This window comes from Neomonachus schauinslandi, chromosome 6 (genome assembly GCF_002201575.2).
Source record: "Neomonachus schauinslandi chromosome 6, ASM220157v2, whole genome shotgun sequence".
Taxonomy (NCBI): Eukaryota; Metazoa; Chordata; class Mammalia; order Carnivora; family Phocidae; genus Neomonachus; species Neomonachus schauinslandi.
The window spans coordinates 147,216,220-147,240,146 of NC_058408.1; the positions used below are offsets into that span (position 1 = coordinate 147,216,220).

At 53.6% G+C, this 23,927-nt stretch overlaps 1 protein-coding gene across 3 annotated transcripts in view; it reads right to left on the bottom strand.

Annotated features, from left to right (window-relative positions):
- Positions 1 to 23,927, bottom strand: part of FAM53B (family with sequence similarity 53 member B) — a 120,278-nt gene that overhangs the window by 82,008 nt on the left and 14,343 nt on the right. Inside the window, exon 1 of one of the 3 annotated variants that reach the window (XM_021703871.2) lies at positions 23,692 to 23,878. The exons of 1 other annotated variant lie outside the window; for it this stretch is intronic. The gene's annotated coding sequence lies outside the window, so the exon portion shown is untranslated. Of the gene's footprint in view, positions 1 to 16,763; positions 16,829 to 23,691; positions 23,879 to 23,927 lie in introns of those variants that run through there. One more of the 3 variants, XM_021703870.2, reaches the window with a different exon arrangement.

A 23,927-nucleotide genomic window follows, 5' to 3' on the forward strand; every position in this document is an offset into this window, starting at 1 on the left:
GGGGCAGGAAACAGGCTTGTGAATCCTTCAAGCACCTCACTCCTGGGATGGGGCTGCTGGACATTAGAGTCCGTTACTGATTTTCATGCTCACTCAGGGCTCCCAGTTGCACATGACTGGGTGGGGGGGGGGGGGCCTAGGCTGCCGGAGGCAAAATGACCTAAAGCCTCATAGCTGGCATGTGCCTGCGTCCCACTCTCAGGGGAGAAGAGGTACATTCTCACTGCAAAAGTCAAGCAGCACCTGCTCACCCAACCCTCACTCCCCACCCCAAAGTAAGGTGTACCCTTGGAGGTGTTTTCTTTGTAACTGAGATGAATATACCTTCCCTGGCCTAGTCCTTCAGGTGATCGAAGGCCACCAAAGGTCCACATCTGGAGAAGGACCGGCAGTCACATTACCTGCCTAGAAAAGAACCCATCCCCTGCCCTTGGCTGAACAAAGTCACCCCAGCTCCCTTACGAGACCATCTTACTGGAGGGAAAAAACAAAACAGTAAAATGAGCCACTGAACCACATCAGGACTCTGTTCTCTGGGACTTTACGCAGTCACTCTCAGTGTTGTAGGGATTTTCTGGGGTTTTAAGCAAATAGCATTTCGAGAGGAGGGGAGGAGTAACATTATACAGGGACATGAAAGTGTTGAGACCCAGAGCCAAAACAAATCTGAACATGGGAACGAGACAGCCGGTGTTGCTTCTTGAAACCAAAGTCAACTGCATGCATGACTTGTCAGGAGCTCGTTTATCAATGAGAAACAACCGACAGACAAGTTTCCTATGAACACTCCGGTAATTCCCACTACCGTTCGTGTCATTTTAACCCACCAAACACCACGAGAGACGAGTGTGCTATGGACTAGAATTTGCTGAGCAAACTCAAAAGGAAGGGAATGAAGGACAAGGGGTAGGAAGGGGAAGAGAACAAGTACTTACTGAGCACAGAGCCAGACACCACCTTCGCCTCCAAACCAGGGCAAGGGAGAGAAGGGCAGAGAATAGAGGATGGTGAGACACAGCAAGGGCCCCAAAGATAATCTGAAATGTTAAGCCACTTAGCCTAAGACGACTATGACCCGTTCTTCAGTCAGACCTATTTACAAGTACAGTGAATTTAATCAAACCATGAGGAAACACCAAAAGAGATAAGAAGTTAAAAAAAAAAAAAAAATTTTTTTTTTAGCAAAATCAAAAGTAGAGAAGCCCAAACAAGAGGCAGTGTGGTCCGGGTAGAGCCAGCAGAGCTCAGGAAACGTGGGCTCTGGAGCTGGCTCTGCTCCTAAGCATCTCTGCCTGTTGGCCAAGCCACTCTCAGTCTCTGGGCCTCATCAAATGGGAGTCTGGGCCGGAAGAGCTCCATTTCTGACTAGTGAGCGTCTACATGCAGCCACCTGCCAGGTCACTGTGCCTCTCTGAGGCTCGGTCTCCTCGCCTGTGACATGCACATGGGAACCCTGAGTGTGCAGTCTCAACAGCAGGTTCGAAGGTGTGTGAGCTGTGGCAAAGGATGGTTAAGAGCTGATGGCACCCATCCTGGAGCAACGGCTGACGTGGGCTGTGTGTGCAGGCCAGCCTTCCCGGTCCTGCTCCAACCTGACCTGTCGTGCTCAAGGTCCCAGGAAACTGGACAACAGCAAAGGCCAACTCCTTACTCATTGCCATCAAGAGCCTCAGGGGTGACGTCCCACACGGTGAAGTGGGAAGCAGGGAGCCCTCCTGATATTCTGCTCTGTTGGGCGATCCTGGGGTCACATGAGGCTGGGGGAGGTGGGGTTACAGAACCAGCCCCTCTCTTACGTATCAATGGAGCAGAGACGGGGCTGTTGTACACATTCGTTTTCCAAGCTCAGTCCTTAAGCACACGGTGTCTTTCAGTGACACTAACCGAGTTCTGAATTAGGAGCTTCTTGGAGGCCCAGGAAGTTAGTCATTCACCAGCTTTCACACCTTCGTCTCCCACCTCTGCAATAAGAACATCCTCATCCTAAAATGTTTATGGACTCCCAGGGTCCACAGACAGCTACATTCTCCCGCTCCTGCAAGATGAGCCACCCCCAGGCTGGGCGGCATGCGTGGCTTTTATGCCAGCGTGGCTCCAGAAGCTCCACGGGCTCCGACCGTGGCCGCGGCCCAGCGCTACTCCCACAGAACTGCCAGGTCACCGTGCAGAGGGGTCCTAATCATTCAGGAGCTGGCACTTGGGACACAGCTGGGTGAGCAGCGATCTCTTTATTTCAGGGGCCTCAGGGCCCCAAACAGTATCACAAGTATCACAGTGAAACACAGGAGGTGACACAGGAGGAACCCAAAAGCTCTAGAAGAACTGGTAGGAAGATGAGAACCGCTAGGTTTCCCATCTGCCACCCGCTCGCAGATCACACCCTCACCTCATCTTCCTACAGGACTTCACCCTCCTGATCCGGCTGAGTCATATCTATCAACCTAGTTTACAGGGTCTGTGCAGAAATTAATCAGACAGGCAACAATCTACATTAAGCCTTCTACCTTCTGCCCTCGACCTCCTTCATACAGCAAACACCACCACACATTCAAGACCAGCGTCATCTGCCAAAACCAAACTCAAGAGACTTCGCTGCCTGACATCTGTTATAACGAACGACAGGTACACCTGAACTCCACAGCACCTCTCAGGTCAAATCCCCAAAGTCATCTCTCTGGTACCTCCCAGGGTGGGAGTTCCGAAGGGTGGGACGAACCCTACTAAGCTCACTCTGGCCGTGCGGCACTCTGCAGAAAGGCCAAAGAGACTCCTTCCTGTAAGAAGGGCTTCGCTGAGGTCCTGATGCAAAGCAAAGCCCAGGCATTCTACTCCAAATTACTTGGAACTGGCTGTGGAATGGATACAAGCAGCTTGGGGAGCAGCTGCTTACTGGGTCTTGAGCCCCTTTTTGATTTTTTGGCAGGACGTGGGTGCAGGAGCATGGCGGGGCACCTCATTTATAACCCCACCTCCACTTCCTTCTCAGCACTCTGGATGTGACACCAGGACCTCCTTGTGTTAGGGCAAAGGCCTTGGGGAGCTGAAGAGGAAAGGACGTAGCCAACCAGGTTCCCCTGGCTTTGGGGAAAGGTGCCTTGGAAGCCCTGCTGAGCCATTCCAGAGCCTTCCACCTGCACCTTGATGGCTCTGAGACTCCAAGGGTCTTGGGAGAGTTGACCCAATTCCCAAAGGTGAGCACACCATCCTCCTCATCAGAAACAGCCCTGAAAGAAACAGGTTCACCCCACTGTCTGTCCACAGAGTGCCTGAAAAACAACCAAATGGACCAGCTGCTGCCATGCTTGTCTTATTGTCATTGTCCCCATCCCGGAGCCACCAGAACCGGTGTCAGAGTCCTGGTCCCAAGTGCAACACTCCCCTGATGAACTGTGCCAGGGACTGAGGGAGGAAGACAGAGGGACCCAACCAAGTTCACACAACCCACCAAGTGTTCAAACACATACACCACAAGGCACAGTAAGTGCCAGAATATGATGAATGCCACAGAACAGAGGAGTGGGCTGTAATCCCAAGTGGGGAGGTAAATTCTGGGCAGATGTCCTACAGGAGGTGGCCTGAGTGCTGGGCCTTCACAGATGGGTAGGAGTTCAAGAGGCAAAGACAGAGCAAAGGCGTCCCAGGAGGAAGCCAGCAGGCTGGGGAGCTGGGAGATTAGGGCCCCTTCCCAGCTTCTGGCAGAAGGAGCCCCATGCTGCGCACGTGTCCAGCTGATGCCGCTGCCCCTCCTAAGGCCTGGGAAGTGGGGGGCTCTGCCACTGAGGGTGGCCTCGGGCCTCCGCCCACCGCCCTACCGCCGGCCCAGCCTCCACCTTGCTCTTACTCCTTCTAGCTCTCAGGGGTCTGCCCTACCATACCTGTCCTGCTCTCCTATTTGCAAGCAAGAACATCAGGCAAACGAGCTGAGCCACAAGGGACACCGGCCGGTGGTTTACTTAGCTGAATGAAGTCAGGGGACCCAGGGGGTCTTGACAGGGTATCCCAAACCTCCCCCTTCCATAAAACGACAGCATAAAGATACAAAGCCACAGAACAGTTATTTCTATCTGCCCGTCTACCAGCAGCTCCTGCGCTGACCCACGCGGCTAACCCAGAATGCCAACACACAATACGAGAATTGTGCTCTCTCTTGGGAAGGGGGAGTGGCCACGCACAACCCCATATGAGAATGTCACAATCGTCTCGGACTCCCGAGTTACAAATATGTGCTCAAGGCATGTGCTGAGCACGCGCTCACCACGTGTTTACGCAGCTATGAAAGCACAAAGGCACAAGGGCCAATGTGCTTCAGCTGCCGGGGCCTGGCCTGGGGACGGCAGAGGGCCGGGGCAATGAGAAAGGGCTCAGAACAACACCACAGCAGCGCGGCATTCAAAGCCGTGACTGCTTTATTGTCCCCGAGTTTTTAAACAGCAGGAGTGGAAGGGGGACACTCCTCTACAGAACAGAAATGCAAGAAAACTGCAAAGCTTGGCAAAACTGGTAAGCAACGTCCCCTCCTAGCTGGTCCGACTCAAACTAAAAACATGCAACGAACAGTGATCTCAAACTCACTCTGGACAACGGGAACCAAAAATAAGATGAAATCAATCTTTACAGGCCGTCAACAACTGGACAACTCAGACCTGACCAGCCACTGGCTGACTCTGTATGGACGTGGGCACATTAGCTCCTAGCTCTGGGCCTCGGTTTCCCTGGTTTCAGCAAGTTCTCCTTCACTTCCGGCAGCCCAGGCTGGCTCTTTTGTTGTCAGGTAAAACAAAGAAGGGATGAAAACAGCTGCGTCTGGGTGCTGTCGGTGGCCCCCACCAGGTCCCACCAGTACATGGGGATGCTGATTTCAGGGCTCCCGAGACAAAGGGCACCTCAGCCAGGCACTGGCTCCCGGGAAGTCTGGGGAAACATCTGGAGAACACAAGCATCAAGAGGGACACAAGCTGCCCCAGAGGGTGACCGCAACTGAGGCAGGGTCATCCAGCGTCTCTGTGCTGCTTGTTAGCTCAACCCGACGGGGGCCCTGCTTCAGTGAGAACGCGGAAAACAAACCTGAGAAACCCAAGTTCAAAACTCAGAATGACCAGCATTGCCCTCCTTTGGCGTCAAGGGTCGGGACGAGGAGGGGAGGGACGGCAGGGGTGGACAGTGGGTGGCATGCTATAGGAGAAAGAGTCACCTACACGTAGGAAATCAATGTCTAACTATGACAATGGAAGTCTGAAGACAAACAGCCTCCATGAAAACGGTGGGTGCCTCGGTCTGCTCAGGCCGCTATCACAGAATACCATGAACTGCGTGGTATATAAACATCAGGCATTTCTTTCTCATAGTTCTGGAAACTGGGAAGTCCAAGACCATGGGGCCAGCAGATTCAGCGTCAGATGAGAGTTGTCTTCTCACTATGTCCTCACATGGCGGAAGGGATGAGGGCACTCTGGGGACTCTTCTATCAGGGTGCTGACTAAGCCCATTCATGAGGACTCCACCGTCATGACCTAGTCACCCCCCAAAGGCCCCAGCTCCTAACACCATCACATTGGTTTCAACATACAAATCTGGGGGGGGGGGGGGGAGAAACACACTCGGTCCATAGCAACTGGAAATGAAACCTCTTTGGGCATCGAGGCTCAAGTTTCCCAGAAAATAAGATGTAAAGTTTTGTAAGCATGTACCTCCATGCAGTGCAAAAATAAAAAGGAAGATCAGACTCACGAGTTGCCAAGGGCAGGCATTCAAGTCGCGAGCTGGGACCTGCGCAGGCTGACCCACATCCTTGCTGAGGTAACACCAGAGCATACAACACCCGCTTCAACAGTGTGGTTTCAGCGCAGTGCTTCTCAAAGTGTGGTCCCCGGACCAGCAGCAACAGTCTCACCTGGGAACTTGTCAGAAATGAGGTTTCAGTCCCCACCCCAACTGACTGAATCAGAAACTCTATGAGTGGGGTCCAGCAATCAGTGTTGTAACTAGCCCTCCAGGTGTTTCTGGTGCTCCCCAAAGTTTGACAACCAACGTGTTTGTGCATTCGGTACCCAGAACCCTGCTAACTGGGAGGACAGCATGGCAGATGAAAAACCTGGGGTCCACTGAGGTCGAGTGTCTTGCAAAAGGCCATGAGATCAATAAGGGGTGCAAGTCTTAGGCCCACCACCAGCACTTCTTCTGGGCCAGGACCTGGGGATCTAGGTACAGATGACCTAGCGCTAGTCCGTAAGGAGCAAACAATCTGGAGTGACACTAAGAAGCCCAAAGGTTGACCATCTAATGAAATGTTGTCAGAATCAGAAGGGGGAAAAAAAATGCTTGCAGAATATTTGCCACAGGAGGGAAAAAATGGGGTTGAGCAAAACAGGTGAATGAAAGAGGTAACTGATACTAAATATTTGGGGGACTATGAGAAGAAAACCTTAATTCCTAGAAAAACATAAATTGCCATTTAGAGAATCTTTTCCTCACTTCCGCCTCCTTCACCGAGTCTCTGCCAAAGAGACTGAGCTAGAAGAATCTAAGTATGTTTTCATTTATTCTCGGAAATCTTTCTCTTTCTACCACCAGCAGAAATTATCTACTTGATAAATGGCAGCTAGACTGCTTGTCAAGATAATTTAAAGATTAAATCTTCGTTTAAAAAAAAAAAAATCCTGCAGCATCTGTTAAAGTCACGGAGGCACTTTTAGACTAAAAAGACTAAACTGGGTGAAGCACCTGAGTGATTTTATAGGGCTGGGGGCGGGGAGGGGGGACAGAGGAAAAGGATGTCGCAAGGCGTCCCAGGGCCCCCTGGGTGGAAGGCACCTGGGCCGAGGCTGGTTTCTGAGCTAAGGGCCCTGTTTGTGGCGCTGTCCTCCCAGCGTCAGCAGCCGCTGTGGGAGCAGCAGGGAGAGCGCTCCACTGAGGAGAAGGCAGCAGGTCCCCGTTGCTTAGCGCCGGCTGATATCGGCCAGTCTGCCTGCAGGTGTGAGACCTGGCAGGATCACGATGGGAACGACCCGGAACCCGGCCATTCACCACTGCTCACCCTGCACCAAACTACCTGGAAAGCCAGAACATCTCAATCTGTCCTCAGAATGTCTTGTCTACTCCAGGGATCTCAAACTCCAGTGGCTTCCAGAGCCAAGCAGGGAACATAAATGGGTGAAGAGCACCAGGCGGAAGCTGTCGTGTGTGCAGAGAGTGAGCACTGGGGAGAGGACAGCTAGCTCCTCTGACCGCTATGTCCAGCACTGGGCGGCTGTGTGGGGAAAAGGGCCCAACGATAACACTCAAAATCTCTGGACTTGTCAAGAAAAGCTGAAAATCCAGACTTCTCTGTACAACCCCAGCTTTTAAATGTCGGCAAGAAATGCAAAAATTCATAAAGCATCATGGGAACCAAGCAAATCGTGCCCGAGAACCACATCTGGCCCCCAGACCACAAGGGTGCAACCTCTGGTCTCATGGACGCTGACTGCTCAGACTGAAATGGCCTGGACGGTGAGGTTTCACCTTGGTTTGCAGAGCTGTGTGGACTCGCGGGGCGTCAGTGCCCCAGTCATGCTCGTCCGTCGGCCTCACTCCTGGCTCATTTTGAGTGAGCTCAAGGCCCAACAATGACTAGAAAGCAGAGACTGTCTTGAAATCCCGAGCACATCAAAGTAGAGCCACGAAACTCCCAGCCCCCAACAGTACGTGCCCTCCCACTTGTGTACTTGGGGAGGTGACCGACCTGGGTGGTGTCCCTGGCCTGGCCTCCACTCTAGAGGGCGAGCTGTGGTGTCTCCGGGAGCAGAGAAGGGCCTGGAGCCTGCCCTGCCCTCATGAGGAGGGCTCCCTTCTGGCCTCGCTCACAACGCAGGGTTGGGGCAGGAAAGAGTTTCCACGCCAAATACTTGAAACAAATGCAAGCAGAGCCGGCAGATGGAACAGACAATTCTGGATCCCTGACGCCTACAGATGGCTGGCTTCGGCCGGGTCATGGTGAACAGAACAGCTGCTTCCTCAATCACATCTCCTGCACAGAACACAGGATTCTGTTTTGATGACTTCTACACGAGATATAGAAATGAGAGGGGGGTTTCCTGCCTTTTAGTTCAAAATAGCCTGGGACAAACGAAGACTTCTTGTACCATAACAACACATTAAAAGGGAAAGCTCGATGAAGTGGGTTTTCTTAAATGTCAACCCACAGAGCAACCTACTTCTCTGCCCACAGGCCATGATAAAAATGCAACTGGGGAGCCTATCCAGAGGAGCAAAAGATTTCTTTCAAATAGTAGCACGGTCCCTGACTAGGGATAACACCAGGGGTTGAGGAGACAGGCTTTGACCCGCGCTCTCAAGGATATGGCTGGAGCTCAGTTCCTTCCCCATAGAGAGGGGCTAATTACCTAACAACTGATTGTGGGACCGGTAGATGAGGATGCATACACAGTGCTTGGCACATAGTAGGTGCTCAACAAAAGCTAACTCTCTAAGTACAAAAAAACAACTTCCACTGTAATCTTATTCGCACCACGGTTCTTTTTGCACACATGTGGGTTCTCCCCGCTTCTGGGCGATGAGACGGCAGTGAGCAATTCTGGGCCCAGCCCAACCTGCCATGCTCTCAGCCCTCCACTGCCTACGGAACGAAGACCCAGGAGACCATTTGGGGAGTGGCCGGCTAGAGGCCAGCAGTGTCAAGAGACGGGCATGCAGGCAAGCCTGGCCTTCTGGGGCTATTCTTTTCCTTTTTAAAGCAAGAGACAAAACCTCTCTGTGTGCATCCTCTTAACCCCAACTTCCTCCTTACCAAGTGCTTTGGTCATGCACCTACTCCATGGCTAAATCCACCAGGCTGGTCTGGTTTTCCCCTTCCCTCCCTCTTGCCCAAGGTTCTGAAAACTCTTCCTGGTTATCTTGTTCTTGCACTATCAGTTTTCATTCTGGCTATACAGGAAGTGGGCACTGGCTAAGCTGGGGAGACTTGTGCAGACTGTACCCATATAAACCAACACGGACAGGCCCAGCCGCTCCCAAGAGCGGGAGTAGACCAGACTCCTGACCACACACAGCATGTCACCACAGACCCCAGAGCAGCCATCTGCGGACCAGGGACGGCCCAGCAGCAAACAACTACACAGCTCTCCTCTGCACTCAGATCCATGAGCGTGCACGAAGGTGCGGGAGCTGGCTCTGGCACGGATGCGTTATGACTGGGTCCAGTGAACTGAAAACCCATGCTCTCTATATTTGCCTTCCCACCTCAAAATGACTCTGCCCCTAATTAGCTTCTGAAGAGTTTTTTTAAGATTTATTTATTAGAGAGGGCGCCTGGGTGGCTCAGTTGGTTAAGCGACTGCTTTCGGCTCAGGTCATGATCCTGGAGTCCCTGGATCGAGTCCCGCATCGGGCTCCCTGCTCGGCAGGGAGTCTGCTTCTCCCTCTGACCCTCACCCCTCTCATGTGCTCTCTCTCATTCTCTCTCAAATAAATAAATAAAATCTTAAAAAAAAAAAAAGATTTATTAGAGAGAGAGAAAGAGAAGGAGAGTGTGCATGAGCAGAGGGAGGGGCAGAGGGAGAAACAGACTTACCACCAAGCAGGGAGCCTGACCTGGGGCTCCATCCCAGCTCCCTGGGATCATGACCTGAGCCGGAGGCAGACGCTCAACCAACTGAGCCAACCAGGCACCCTGAGATTCTTATTCAGAGAATGTTGGAACCAAGCAGGACAAGAGCTCCACGCTAGTCAATGACCTGCCTCAGTGTTGCAGCTAAGAGCATTTTAAGGGGAAAGCCACATGACATGAGCTAGCTGAGGGAGCTGGGACTCATCTTCCTCCCTCAAGCTCCATGGCAGCCACCGTTCTGAATGAATAAAGTAGTTCCTTATCTGTGTCCATGGAAAACACAGCCATTTCATCAGAGCAGAAAGGTTTCTATCCCAGCGTGGGGGGGGGTGGGGGGGATAGTGGGGATGGGATAGGGACGTGCCAGGCACAGCACTGCTGATGAGGCCACCAGCCCAGGTGAGCCAAGAGGTGCAGAGAAAGGAGCTGGGCTCACAGGCTGGAGAGCGGGGCAGGGCTGAGGGGGATCAGCAACTGGTCACTTGCAGTCAGGACCTGTGGCCTGGGCAGTCTGGGTGGCTTGCCCACGGGTCATACAGAAGTCTGGGGGGCAGCTTCTTCCAGACCCAGGGTCCCTGCATCATGTCACCCACTTCTCCATCACCTCTGAGTCAGTGAACTCACTTTCAACTCTGTGCTTTGGGCCAGGAAAGCCCAGTGTTCTTTTTTGCACTGGAATGCCTCCTTTGGTTCTCTCAGATCTGGCTTTTCTACACACTGGGAGACAGTCTAGGGCGCATCCCCCCAGTGGAGGTTTCTGTGTTTACACCTGCGTTGTCCAACTCTAAGCACCTGACATGTGGCTAGTGTGACTGAAGAACTGAGCTTTCAATTCCACTTAGTTTAATTAATTTAAGTAACCTTATAATTTTGTCAATTATACCTCAGTAAAGCTGAAAAATATTTAAATAGCTCTATGTGGCTAGTGACTACCATACATTACAGAGCATACAGCATCCATATGGACAAGAGTCAGCCCACTGTCCCCATAAAGGGCCAGGCAGCGAACGGTTCAGCCTCTGGAGACCGTGTGGTCTCTGTTGCCACCACTCAGCTCTGCTGCTGTAGTACGGAGGCAGCCACAGACACCGCAAACACAAATGGGCTGTGTGCCAATAAAGTTTTATTTACAAAGGCAGGCAGTGGGCCAGATTTGGCCTGTGGGCTGAGTCTGCCAACCCCTGATACAGAACACAGAACTGGGAGTTCAAATCCCAGGACTACTGCCCACCAGCGGGATGAACTTGGGCATCTTTATCTTGTTAAACCTCAGTTTCTTCATCTATAAAGAGGGGACCATCATACCGCTCAGTCCTTAAGGGGGATGTAAGAATTAAATGAGAAGTCTGTATCACACTTAGCATGATGTCCGCACAGAGTGGGCATTCCAAAAGTACTTGTGGGGTGAACGGAAGCCGGATACGTCGTGGGTGCTCCGACTTCTGGTCTCCTATGCGATCACTGACACACCACAAGACAGCCTCCCCGGGCAGTTCCCCTTTACTATGCTGGGTCAGAATGAGGTTCCGGGTGCTGCAGAGCCACACGAAGATGCATGTCACCCTTCACAGCACTGCCTCCCCACGAGTCCTCTAAAACTGGAAAACACTATCCCAGCCCTGTGATGGGGCCACCAAGAGATGCTTTCTGCAATTCCTTACAGAGCTGCATGAGCCTCCTGTGAGCAGGCCCAGACGCGTCCTTCTTCCTGCATTCAGGAGGAAGCCCCGTCCCTGAAGTCTTCTCCCCCATCTCCTTGCCAGGATCATTCCCAAGCAGAGGAGAGGGCACTCCAGATGACTGTCTTCTCCTCCAGGGCCCTAAGACACCACAGGCTGTGGCCGACATGCTGGCTTAACTGCAGCCACCAGGTAGTTGGGCCAAAACCTGAGCAGAGGCCAAATCCGCAACAGGCCCGGCCTGACAGGATTCAAATGCGCCCAGCCTGACAGGCCAAATCAGCTGGGCCCCAGCGCTCTCCTTCTGCCACAGCTCGGGGCTGGAAATTAGGTCCCGGTACCCCCAGGAGCACCTAAAGCCTGGTCATGCCACTCCCATGCCACTCATGAGGGAAATAACCTGGTCTCCCCCAGACCCCACGGATCCCCCAGAAACTGGACAGGGGCAGCCTGCTCGGTCACTCTCGCACAAGTGCAGGGGAAGGGCGGGGCCAGGCATTTTCACACAGGTTCAAAGCCGAGCAGGACACCTGCAGGCCCGGGGAGGCTCCCCAGGCCCCCGCGGGCAGACACCATGCTGGCTAGGCTCTGACCCAGCAGAGCGGTCACTGGGGCCCTGTGCCGCGTCCCAGAGCACTAATGCCCTGGAGTCTTTTCCGTAACACTCAGGGACATGCCTGAACCTCACACAAGTTTAGAAAACGGATTGGTTTCTTAGGCAAGTCAGAACCCATTCACCTGTGAACCATCGCCCCCTCAGCAGCCCGGTTCGGAGCCACAGCCCCTATTCCCAGCATGTGGCTCTTCTGCTCCAGCTCACAGTTCACCTGTCGGCCTACTTTGCCTCAGCCAGGCCCCATCTCTCTTCTACTTTTCTTTCTAATACGTGAGGGTGTCTGCTAACCTCCCTGGGAATTAGATGAACATGGAGGTTTACTGCCCAAATTAACACTATTTAAAGCTAACTCACTTCTCTTCTCAGGCCTGAATGCCGATGAGCAAAACCCTACATACAAGGCTTGGAAAAGACACCCCAAAAGCCGAGATGGGCTGCTGACCTGCCCATCCTCGTAGGCTCGTTATTTTCCTCAATTCTCCTCCTCTGGGCCTGAGTCACATGCCGCACAGTCAACAGGGCCTGGAATCTGGGCCGGCATCTGAGGGTGTGGAGGCCACAGAAGCACTGGGCGCCAGGAGTCAGGTGACCCAAGGTGGAACATTCTCGCGTGTTTGTGTCAGCAACTCCCCCACCCCCGGAGAACACCGGTGAGAACACTCTATGACAGAGCCCAAAGGGCACTGAAGCTCCTTTTTCAATCACACCAACATTGCTACTTTTTTCCGTTAAGGGGAAAAAACAAAAACAAAAAACAAGTAGTTTTACACTGAATTGGATGTTTTCAACTCACCCAATGCCAAAAGGTTTTGTTCGTTTTGATTTCTTTAGTTCCAGTGTAGGCACAAGCAAGGAACTTTGGAAGTTCTTGGGAATCCCAAGTGTCCCTGCTGAAAACAAGAGCTCCCACTAAAAATAAACAAAGACCACATCCCTCTGGCCAAGGAGATGGCACCTGATGAAAGTTCCGCGTTCTAAGGAGCTTGTCTTGTGCCCTCCAAGGAGGTCACTCCAAGGTCAAAAGGACTGGGCCCCTGGGCAGTCTCCCTGGAAGGTGGCCCCAAGTGAGGACTGCTGGAGAAGACTGTCCCCCCGCATTCCAGGTGGTGACTGACCAAGCGCTACCCCCTCTGGCCCTCACCTCTCCCACGGCTCAGTCGGTGGGCTCCCAGTTGTCTGCTCCAACCCACCCTGCACTACCACTCCCCACACACTGAGCCTCCAAAAGTGCAAGCATCCACAAGCATCCACATGTGGCTCCCGGTTCCCAGCCCTCTGCTTAAAGACGGGACTCCTTTGCTTTGCACCTGCTGCCATCCTGACCTTGACCAGCATAGCCCAACAAATTCTTCCCACCCAAGCGCCCACATCCGGGTGGCTGTCAACCACCTGCTGTTCCCCCAAACACCCCAAAGCATCATGCTTCCACGCCTCCACATTCATGGCGCCGTGGTCTGGAACATCTCCTACTCCCCATCCTTCACGTGTCTCAACTCCTGCTCATTCTTCAAGACTCTTCAGGAAGCCTTTCCCTTAGGCTTGGGTTCCCCAACCCTCCTCCCTTAGGCTCGGTTGAAATGACTTTCCTGTGACTCCCACGGGACTGTGGACTCACCAGCACCCTGTGCACACACATCTCCGTTAGATGCATCATGCTTCGTCTGGCACATAGTAGGAACTCAGTCAAAACAACTGCCGTGTCTTGGGGAGCCTGGCTGGCTGAGTGGGAAGAGCACACGACTCTTAATCTCAGGGTCATGAGTTCAAGCCCCATGTTGGGTGTAGAGCTTACTAAAAATAAAAAAATAAAAAAACAACTGCCATCTCACTGTCCATGACACAAGTCTGTGAGCTCTGCAAAAACAGGAACTCGCTTTACTCATCTCTGAATTCTTCAGGGTCTGACACACACAGAGGGCGTTTACTAGATACCGACGGACTGGACTGTGCCTGGGGTACCACCAGCATGGCAGGGAGGCCTGTGGTCACCACAGGAACCATGACACATCTGAAGAGACACGGAAGGTGAGGAAAATGAGTTCTGTCACACCCACCAAGACCAGAGGCAGTCCAGATGTCTCTGTTGCCTCCCTCACACAGCCCCTAGTCATAGCTTCATCATGTCCAAGAAGAGGGTCTGTGTCAAGGCCATCCAACCCCAACCACCATGATGGGTCCTCTGCAGGGGGCTCTCCATGGCCAGCCCCAACCACGGATGCCAGCGTCTGAGGGGAAGGGGCTGCTCTAGCCTGGAGTCAGGGCCCCCGCCCAGAACCCAGTAAATAATACCAAGCCTTCACACTCCTGTACCAAGGGGTCTCCTTGGGGGCAAGGCTGCCCAAAGTCCAGCAGGCGGTCTCTCATGCCAAGACTGTCCACCCTGTTTACCCCACAGGATGCCAGGCTGGGGCTGACGAGGTGTAATGCTCAGAAGACATGTGGGTGGAGACTGTCAGGAACCACTGGCTTGCGCCAAGAGAAGCTCAGTGACCACTGAGGAGGGTAAAGGCCGTTCCCTCTGTCAACTGGGTCAAGGGCTTGGTTCAAAAGCTTTAACGAGCTGAGATGAGATCTTGCTCCTGGGGAGATGGCCGGTCACGTTCAGGTAGCACAGGGGTCCAGAGGCAACTGGAATCATACCCTAGGGGTCAGCGAGAGGCGGCCAGGCCGGGGGGTGGGGGCAGCGAGCACCCCAGCTGTGACCACATGACCTGCCCCAATGCTGACTGCAGTTGTGAAGGCAGCTCGCAGACTTGAAAGAAGGGGCGAAACCAAATAAAGACATCAGCTGCAAAGAATCTAAAGAGACTCCAAGGAGGAGGTAAATGCGCCTCCCACTCTCAGTCCAGAGAGATGCGCAGCCCTGGAGCCTTGCAAAGAACACACTCGCTTTCAGAGGTTGGCGAGAGCAGAGCCAAGGCTCCAAGGCCAGGCTGTGATGCTTACACTCGTTTACTTTTCTCTGTTTAGGACCAAAATAAGTCACTTTTAGTAAACAGAGATTTTGTTTCCTAAAGAGAAAGCTTAAAAGATTTCCCCAGGCTTAACTCTTGTTAAGAGACGCACTGCAAACTAAAGTATAACACATGCTTTCAACCGCTCCTCCCCAAAAACACCTTAAGACATCTGGGAGTGGAGAATGCTGGGTGAGGAGAGGCTCTATGTGCCCCACTCTGGCCTGTCCAGCCGAGCTCAGCGCTGTGCTCCATCCTGTCACCCACCGGGGCCATGAGGACAACTGCCCTTGTCCTTCCCTTGTCCTGCCAGCCCTCCAATCTGTACCCCCAACAGCACGTGCCTGCCATGGGCTGCACAAGGTGCTCACTAACGTTCGTTGGGCGCTAAGGGTCTCCACTCAAGGACTCACTCAGTGTCCTACACCCACAGGCTGGGTGCTGCCGGCAAGGCCATTGTCCAGATATGGGAACCCAGGCTGGGAGGGACAGGCACCTGCCCAAGGGCAGACGGTCAGCAAAGAGCAGACCTGGAATTTGAACTCAGCCACTGACTGCAGAGCACAGTGCTGCACTGGCCCTGAATGGTGCAAACCTGGGTTTCACCTATGCTCTGCCCGAAGCTCCTCCATGCTCCTTCCCTGGTGGGAAGGCAGCCGGCCCTGGACCACGTGGCAGCACTTCTGCCCTTTGGGTCCGATGCGCATCTCCTACCTGCCGTCCCTCCACACGGCACCACACCCCACACGGGGGCTTCTCAGATAGGCTCTTAACCACTCCTAAAAACGCTGGGAGGCAGAGCCAGCAAGATGAGAAATCTGGGGCCCGGGGGGGGGGGGGGTCACATGGCACACCAGTCCAGCAAGAGAGGGGCAGCATAGTCACCAGAGGGCCTGCACTGGAGGACGGCCCCCAGGACCATACCACGGGGACCCCCGCATTTCACACCCCCTCCGGAGTCTCAGAACCACAGACATACACACACACCCCCGCCCCCAGAAGACGACTCCCTCTCCTCACCCAGAGAGAGCATGGAGGTGGCCAGCTACAGAGGACGCGGTCCCTCCACCCCTGAACATGCAGAGAGGCTGCTCCCGGCCCGCAGATGGAACCTCCCTCTGCTCCCAGGCCCCTGGCCAACATGAATGCCAGAGCAAGGGGAATTCCAGGCCGAGGCCTCTCCCAGCTGGGCCTTGTCCGTCAGGGCACTTCAAGCAGAGGGCAGCTGGGAGGAGGGTGGCCACCCCTGGGCGGAGGACAGGCAAGCAGGAGCCCTGGAACCCACACGAGCCACCCCCTCTATGCAGGGCCCTGCTGGAGCTGCCGGACACAGAGAGGCCCCGGCCAGGCCCCGCTGTCCAGGAGCCCACGGGCCTCCCTGGCAGGCTCTGCGGCATGGCCACCCAAGCCCCTCGTGGAAGCAGCAGCGCGGTGCCCCGGCAAGAGTGCCCAGGGTACGCTGCCCCCCACCCCGGACAATGCACCCTGCTTTTAGCAGGATCTGCATCACCTTTCCACTAAGGCAGGCGCTGGAGGAAGAGCGAGCATGGCATGGCGGCAAGAATATAGGACTGAAGCCAGCCAGAATGAGCTCAAATCCCACCGTCCCCACTCACTCCGGGCGAGTAATTGCTCCAAGCGGCAGTGTTTCCAGCAACGGATGGAGCAGGTTCCTCAGCCATCTATGCTGCGCTGAGGATTAAATGAACTAATGAAGTCAAGTGCCCAGCCCCACTCGGGACGCTCAGCAGGTGCCCAATCAACGCCTGGGAAATGAATGCCTGGAGAAAATAATACCACCCCCTTCTCCCCCACCTCATTAGGCCCAAGCCCAACTCCCAGCAGAGGAGAAAGGGCCCTTATTTACCACCACCAGCCAAGGCACAGAAGAGAAGAGCAGGTGGACAAACCTTGGCCAAGAAACCAACAGCCTCTTCATCAAGCTCAAGGTTTCAGTACTTTCCACTGGGACTCAGTTTCCCCCGCTGGGGGTTTAGTGAGGCTACACTCAGCAACCTAAGGGATCCCTGCTGAGCATGCATCAGGGGAGGGGGTAAAAATTGGGTCGGACTGCTGAAGTGGACCGAGGGCGACGGATGGCATGTTTCACCAGCCGGAAGGACTCTGAACAGTGACTCCGTTGCCTGCCGGTCTGTGCTGCGTACAGCACACTGTCCTGCAAGCAAGACTGCATCTCAGAGTTGTCTCTCCGCAGAAAACACGACGCTGGAGCAGGGGACTCAGAAGACAAAGGTTCTGGTTCCTCTGTGCGCCGGCTGTGCGACCTTGGCAAAGTCACCACACCTCTGCGGGGGGATTTTCTCCTCTGTAAGATAAGCAGGCCAGAGAAGCTCATGATCCCTACAGCCCTGGTCATTCTAAACATAATTCCACAACACCTAATCCCAAGCATGCGGGCAAGAGGATAGGTTCCGAGCAGTCGGATACAACCAGGTGGCTAGACAGTGTGACAGTCGCTGCAGACCCAGGTGAAAAGGAATCACTGCTCACTGAGAATCACCAAGACATGGCCGGGACCCAAACTGCATCTTCCTTCCCCTGAACCCCAGAGGGATACCAAGTGCCAAGCCTGCAGAAGGGACAAGAAGCTGAAAAGACCAGCAAGATGGTGGGGAGACAGGGCCGTGCCTGAGAACTATCCTGAGGCAACAAGATGAATAAAACCTGCCCTCTCCGTTCCAGAAAAAAGGTGGCTCAGAGGGGCTGTACCAAATCCTGGGCAGGGAGGCACGCCCAAGACCTAGCCCAGCAGAAATAGAAACTACCTGGATGATGTCTCCAGCAGGCACTTCGCCCAGAGGTGAGTACCTTTCAGATCCTCCTGCACTGAGACATGACAACAATGGAAAATTCCAGTAGGTTTATTCCACTCCTGAAGAGGAAGGTCCCTGAGGAAGCAAGGTATGCATGGGGTCTATTCCAGCCCTCATTCCTCAGTCCTGGATGCACAACAGGATCAACTCAGAAGCTTTAAAAATACCAATGCTGAGTCCTACCCCTTCTTTCCAGGATTCTGATATAACTGGTCCTGGATGCAGCCTGGGCATTGGCTTTTATTTTTTTTAAACCTCTCCAGGTGATTCTAATGTGCAGCCAAGGTGGAGAACAACTGCTCTAGAGTCTAGAATCTCAGCACAGAGACCCCAGCCGTCTCCCACAAACTCTTCAGGAGCAGAAAGGGCAGGAGATACAGCCAGGCAGGCCTTGCTGGAGATAGGTATCCTCACGCCACCCCCCACCTCCACCCCCAAACCAGGGTCAACCTGCAAAGAGCCATCTGTCTGAGACAGAATGCGGGGCCTCTGCCCAGCCCCGACTAGGGCGTACCATGTTCCCACACACTGGAAGCTGTACAATTGTGTTTAGTTATTTGATTACTTGAGGCATGTAAACAAAAAGTGGTATTACACAAACCTGGGGTGGCAAGCACCACAAAATGATTCACTTTGAGAGATCTGAATTATAAATGCAAAAAAAAAAAATACTGGAACCCTTTTAACAACATCTTTGAATGGAAAATGGAATCTGAATAAATAGGGATGCTTCTTCTGGGCTGCCAGATTTATTTCCCATTTCCCCTAGAAGGTCGCCAGGAATAATTATATTTTCTTGTGAATCTGTCTTCTGTAAGGATGAAGCAAAACATCTCCATCTTCCCAACCGAGGCACTGCCTTTGGTTCTACAGCAGATCTAGAATCCAAGCACTCCTTTAAAAAAAATCTTTTTTAAAGCCGTAGGAAAAAGGAAGAGCAAGGGAAACAGGCAGTCAAAATTTCTAAGTTTCCCCGTGGTGTTAACAAGACTAAACAAAATTTATGCTTTGAGGTAAAACAGAACACAGTGCCTCTAACTTTCGAACACATCAACCAATAGCATGTGTGTGCAAAACCACCGGGCTCTGAAGCGAGAGACAGACCCGGGCAGAACTACTAGCCTCTTGGCCTTGCAGCCGTGTGGCCTTAGGCCAGTTACTTGGCCTCTCCGAGGCTCCGTTTCTTGAGCTGTAACTGCAGGAATGCTTTGACAATTAGAGCGTGTATGCAAAGCCCCTGGCCCAGGGTGGGCCTTCAATAACCAGTGGGCACTGCTATTATTCTTTGAACAATCCACACCCATTTCGGCTGAAGCCTGCTGCGCCCAACTTTTCATGGTCCTGAATCTTGGGAACTAGGGAACCACATTATGCCAGTGCGGAAGGAGAATCTGTGTCTTTGTTTCATTGGCGAAGGAAAAGAGCAAGAGTGGTCAGGAGCTGGCCTGCCCCTGCATTCTGGGATCAAATGGGCTGTTTAGCAACATGATTTGCTTTTACCTCCTGAGAGCGGCCCCATGGAAAAAGTCCCTCCAGGGACTACAGATGCCGAAGGAGCACTGTTGTTTCCGAGATATTCCTGCGCAGTCTGGCCCAACGGCCCCCACCCCACCGCCCTGCAAAAGACAGCTTCCCCTGCAGCCCCCACAGCAGGAGAGGGGCAGGACCGTTAACGAAGCGGGGGGTGCCTGTCACACTTCTCCATAACCCCTGACGTGATGTGAAATTCTACAAGGTAGACCCTTTGAAATGCAAAATCTTCCAGAGTCCTTCAAATGTGTTTTTATTTTCTCGGGTTCCTAAGGCTGCTTTCAGACCCACCCATCAGCATTTCCCCTCTCAATCACCCACATTTAACAAAAAAAAAAGAAAAGAAAAAAAGGAGGAGGAGGTGGCTGCAGCAAGGACGTCTCTGTTTTTTGAAAAAGCTCAAGTATCTCCAGTCGATGCAAGGAAGAAAAAAAAAAAAAATCTTGTCCTCGGCTCCAGCCTCCTTACATCCCTCCTCCAAGACATCCTGAAGCCAAGTTTCCCCGGCAAGATTTCCTCCCGTCCTGACCAGCACAGCACCGACCCTGCCACCGCTCAGGCTCTCAGAGGGCTTTCTTAAATCAAGAATCCGGGTGCCCTCCGACCCAAGTTCGGGAAGGTTAAAACAGGCACCACCAAAACCACAACCCACAATTTCTGAAGCCCAAGCCTTGATCCAAACAGGAGGTTTGGATTAAACATCAAAGAAGAAATTACCTTAAAACAAAGTTGTTTGGCAAAGAAAATTACTTCGCCATAAGAAGAACCCTAGGGAACGGTAAATTGCTTTTGAATATAGACTTTTCAGTGGCGCGGTCATTAATCATGTTAACGTAAACTGCGCTAAAACAAAAATTTTCTAAGCAAGTCTCCGGGCACATCAGCATATCTAAGCCTCTGGGTTTGTTTCCAACGCTCACATCCCAGCACGCAATGAAACTGCTGTTAATGGGGTCAGCTATTACAGTGCAGTCCCCGACCCTGGGCCATAATAAAGGTGACTCAGCCATGTAGAAAGAACCCTCGTAAAGTCAGGCAGGAAACAAACACAGAAATTAATCAGAGAAGGAGAGTCAATGATTTTGGAAAGTGTATTCATGGGGCAAGTTTAAACAGCAACTCTCTCCCTGGATGATCAGACATTTCAGAAAGGAGCTGAGGGAGGCCAGTCAACATTCCTAGCAGCACGCAAGTCCCTCGGCCAGGCCCTGTTTTATAGGGTGGAGGACAGGGCAGCAGCTGGACAAGGCGAGGGGGGGCGTGGAGCCCAGCAGAGTTAAGCTGCGCTGAGCCCAGCCAGACCCGGCCATGTGCTTCATGTTGGCAACAAACCGGTTCTTTCAAGAAAGGAAGAGTCTGACAAAAAGGACAGCTGCAGCAAAGCAAGAAGCTGAGAGGCAAAAAAAAAAAAAAAAAAAAAGAAACCAAAAAACCCCCCCCCAAAAAACCCCCCGGTTTAGGATTCCCCCCCCCCCTCAAAAAAAAAAAAAAAAAAACCACTCACCTTTGGGGGTTGCAAGGGCTAGTTAATCTATTAACGTGTCCCCCTTGCTGGATCAATTAAAGAGAGCCCCTCCACATCTGGTTTCCATCTAAAACCAAAACTTGTATTATCAGCATATTACATAACAAATTATGCCTGCAGGTTTCTTTTATTACACATCAGCGAGGTGTGTGTGGTGGTGGGGGGGTAATGATGGCAGTTGTGCTGGTCTGAGTATTTGCTTATTTCAGGCTTTTTTAAGGGCGAGAACAAAAAGTTTCCGTACAGTATGCAGTTCAAGAAAGTCACACTCGCCCGGATAAAACATCAACTCAACAATCGGCCAGTGGGTCCAGGGCTCAGTCTTCAGGGCCCACTGCATCAGGCGGGGGGCGGGGAGAAGGGCGTACTATTTAAAGAGCACTGCACAGGTACCCCACCAGCCTGTCCGAGGCGTCCTCTGCTGACAGCTCCCGAGGTGTACAAGGCTCCCTCCTTCCCAGTCTACTGCAGGGGAAGAGAGCTGGCTGGCCTTTTCCGAGCTTCACCATGCGTCAGGCGCCTGCCCCCTGAACCCGCTTAAAGGACACCCAGCCCGTTAGGCTTCCAGAGAACTGGGGAGATGGAGGCCAGGGCACAGTGAAGGAACCAATAGGGGGACAGGGAAAGATGAAAGGTATGGAGAGAAAGAGCCTCAGAAATGCCAAACAGGGCTTCCCATAAAATGTCAATGAAGTAGATCCACCAGGACGACAATAAGGCATCTTAAAGCTCTTCCTAGAAGAACTTTATGAACTTCCAAAATGCTACTACAGGCGCGACATACCCTAAATTGAAAACAGAAGGGAGAAACGGACTACAAACGTTATCAATCACAATCATGGAATGCTCTACTTGTCCTGCCAGCCTTAGGAATTCGAGTCCACTTCTGCAGCTTTTTTATTTAAAACTTGTCTTCAAGGTTAAAATGGTTGCACATCAATATTACCTTCTCAGGGGAAAATACTGAGTCCTTGGCCAAAATGATTTGAACTGGTCTTAAAACCACCTTGTTCTCTGGAGGGGCATTCAGGGGGAAAAAAAACAGACCTGCCAAGCCTCTCCTTCCTTTTCTAGACTGGAACAACAGTCCAGGAGCTGGATCGGCCGCTCCTGGATCTGCAGGATGGCTGGCAGCATCCAGATCCTAGCTAAGGGCAGACACAGGGTCAAGGGCCACCAGTCCTGAACTTAAAACCCAAATCTTCTCCCACTAACACAGGCCTATCAATGCGGACAAATAATTGTTTACTGTTTATCTGGCTGTCCAGAGCTGGGGCGGGGGGGGGGGGGACCCAAACCCCACAGATCTGCAATTCAGTATCAAAAGTGTAACTGAGACAAGTTACTGCTAAGTGGATAAATTAAAATGAAACTAAAACCTGGCCAAATCAGCAACAGTGAGTTTCACCCCGTCTGCTAACTTCACTCCTTCCCAAGTCCTCAGAGCGGGTGACATCTTCCAACCAAGTCTAGGATCTGGAGCAAGGAGGGATCCCCTTCCAGCCTGTGGGAAGCGCTGGGAACACATATGTTAGTTTGTCATTTGGAAGTCTGCTAATACGTTGTAAGCAGCACAAGACGCTTGCCTGGCTTCCCAGGCCAATAAACAATGCCATTCCAACTCCTGCAGCAGTCAATAGAAAACAGTCCCTTGTCTCCGCCATCCAACAATTCAACAAACATTTGTTCCTGTTGAACAACCCTCAGCCTGGCTCCATCTGCACCCGCTCCGGCAAGGCGAGCGCGGCGGCGGCAGCGGCACCAGTGCCCTGCCCCAGGGTCCCGGGACCGGAATGCAGCCCACCGGAGGGGCCACTCGCCCAACACCACCGAGTCCCGAGGCTGTAACGTGTGGAAGACTCAGAGTGTGGCCTATAGGAGGCAGAATCCCATTCATCAAATGCTGCAAAGAGCTGTTCTTTGTTCACCAACGTACGAAGTACAGTACGTGTTAATGAACCCCGGCGGTCAGATGGAGGGAGCCCGGCTTCAGGGGGCTTCCGGGGGCGAGGGACCCGAGCAAGCTAGCTCGCGCGACTCGCTGGTGCTCCGCCGCTCTGTCCCGCGCCACGAGCATTGTTCCCCAAGTCTGCGGGCGGGGTGGGGAGCTGGGGGGGTGCCCGAGAAGCCCCTTGGGGCAACGCAAACCGAGGGCCCTCCCCGGACTCTGGGTGTCCTGGCCGCCTTCGTCCTTGCCCCACTAAGAGAAACTCCCAGCGGGAAAGCTGACTCCCACAGGCTTGCAAATCAAGGACTGGCAAAAATGTGACTCGACCAGTGTGCCCGTGCCGGACGGCCCTTCTCGCCATGTGCAAAGCCACGCCGGCGCCCCCACTCCGCAAGCCCCCGCCGCCGCCACCCTGCGGACTTCCCCCGCCCGGGGCAGAAGGCCCCCTCACCCCTAGCGCGACCGCTCCGGCCGGTCCAGCAGCCGCGGAGCCCGCCTGCGTGCGCCCGCATCCCGGACGCAAACTTCCGCGAACAAAAGAGTTGTCTGCAAACGGTGCAGGAACTTCGGGGCGAGCCGGGGCGCCCGGGTCGCCGGGTCCTGGCGCCTTCGCCGCTGCCGCGAGCCAGGACTCAAGTTGAGACGCGGAGAGGAGCACACCCCCCGGCGCAGCCGTCCCTGCACCCGCCCCGGGGAAGCACAGACTTTTCTGCAGAGGCCGGGCTGGCTCTTTCCCCTGGCTGCGCTCTGACAAGTCTCACGCCTGCACCAGGGGCGACACTCTGCGCCCCAAAAAACCACCCCACCCAACGCGAAACAAGGCAGAAAAAAAGAAAACCAGTAAATTTTAAAAAAATAATAATAAAAACCAAAACGGCAAGCCCAGCACACGCGCGAAGAGGGGTCCCTCCAGCCAGCGGCTGCGGCGCACAAGGCAGGGACCACCGCTCGGGACCAGCCCCCCTGCCGCCACCGCCGCCTCGCAACCCGGGGTCGCTTACTGTGCGCGGCGGGGCGCTTCGGGCGCGGACTCCGCGCCGTCGCCGCCGGCGCTCGCCAAGTCGTCCGGGCTGCCCGCCGCGCGTCCGCCGCGCGCACGCTCTCCTGCCGGCGCCGAGCGCTTTGTACCGAGCGGCTCCCAGGGAGGAGGAAATCGACTTGTCACTTCCTGAACTGTTTGCAACTCGTCCCTTTAACCGGCCCGGGCCAGGCCGCCCGCGCCCGCCGCGCCCGCCGC